Raw genomic sequence first — 1,377 nt, forward strand, 5'->3', positions numbered from 1 at the left:
TTAATATATATATATATATATATATATATATATATATATAGTTCATGATCCCATTACATATTTTTATTTCCCACAGAATTGTGAGCTGAGTTTTGTATCAAAAAGAAAAAGAAAAAGATTGTTGGGGCCCAATATTTCCTTAAATAATCCCCTTTAATGCCTACTACCAATCATTTTGGAGATGAATTGACCTGACACTATATATCAGTGTTCCCCTCTTATGTCTCAAGGGATTGAAGTGTTTACTTACTTTATGTTTCTAGTTGTTTATTCTTAGTGTATAGAAATGCGACTGGTTTTTGTGTGTCAATTTTGTATCTTGCAATTTGAAAATATTTGTTAGCTCTAGCAGTGTGTGTGTATACTTTAGTTTTCTATATATATGGTCAAGTGACTTGTGCAGAAAGATAATTTCACTTCTTCCTTTCCAATTTGGATGCCTTTTCTTGCTTAATTGCTCAGGCTAGAACTTCCACTACTATGTGAAATAGAAGTAATGAACGTTAACATCTTTGTCTTGTACCTGAAAAAAACTTTCAGTCTCTCAACATTGAGTCTGATGTTAGCTATAGATTTTTCTATAGGGTTATTATGCTAAGGAAGTTTCCTTTCATTAGTAGCTTATTGAAGGCTTTTGTTAAGAAAGGTATTGAATTTTATAGATGCTTTTTCTGCATCATTTGAGATCTTCATTTGTTTTTATTTTATTAATATGCTGTATTACACTGATTGTTTTGCCTATGTTGAACAATGTTTACATTCCAGTAATAGAATCCTGCTTGGTCATGGTGTGGTGTATAATCCTTTGGGTATGTTGCTGAATTAATTGTGCTAGTACATTGTTGAAGATTTTTATATCAATATTTATGAGGCGTATTGGTCTATATTTTCTTGTAACATCTTTGTTAAACTTTGGTATCAGGGTACTGCAAGCCTCACACAGTGGGATAGGAAGTACTCCTTCCATTTCGATACATTGAAATTATTTGAGAAGTATTGTTGTTAAATTCTTCTTTTAATATTTGGTAGAATTCACAAGTGGAGGCATCTGGTTTCAGACTTTTCTTTGTTGGGGGATTTTTGATTACTAAATCAATCTCCTTACTAGTTATAAGTTTATTAGATTTTCTCTTTCGTCAATTGGTTTTGGTGTCTTGTGTGTTACTATGAATTTGTCCATTTCATCTAGGTTATCTAATTTGTTAGAATATAAATATTCAAAGCATCCTTATAATACTTCTCATATTTCTGTCACTTCACTAATCATATCCCCACTTTCATTTCTAATTTTGCTAATTGAGCTCCTCTCTCTTTTTTTCATAGGCGATGTCACTAACGATTTGTCAATTTTGTTTTATTTTCAAAGAACTGACTTTC

The sequence above is a fragment of the Callorhinus ursinus genome, unplaced genomic scaffold (genome assembly GCF_003265705.2).
Source record: "Callorhinus ursinus isolate GAN/ISIS: 27379988/994484 unplaced genomic scaffold, GSC_fseal_2.0 scaffold17, whole genome shotgun sequence".
Lineage (NCBI taxonomy): Eukaryota > Metazoa > Chordata > Mammalia > Carnivora > Otariidae > Callorhinus > Callorhinus ursinus.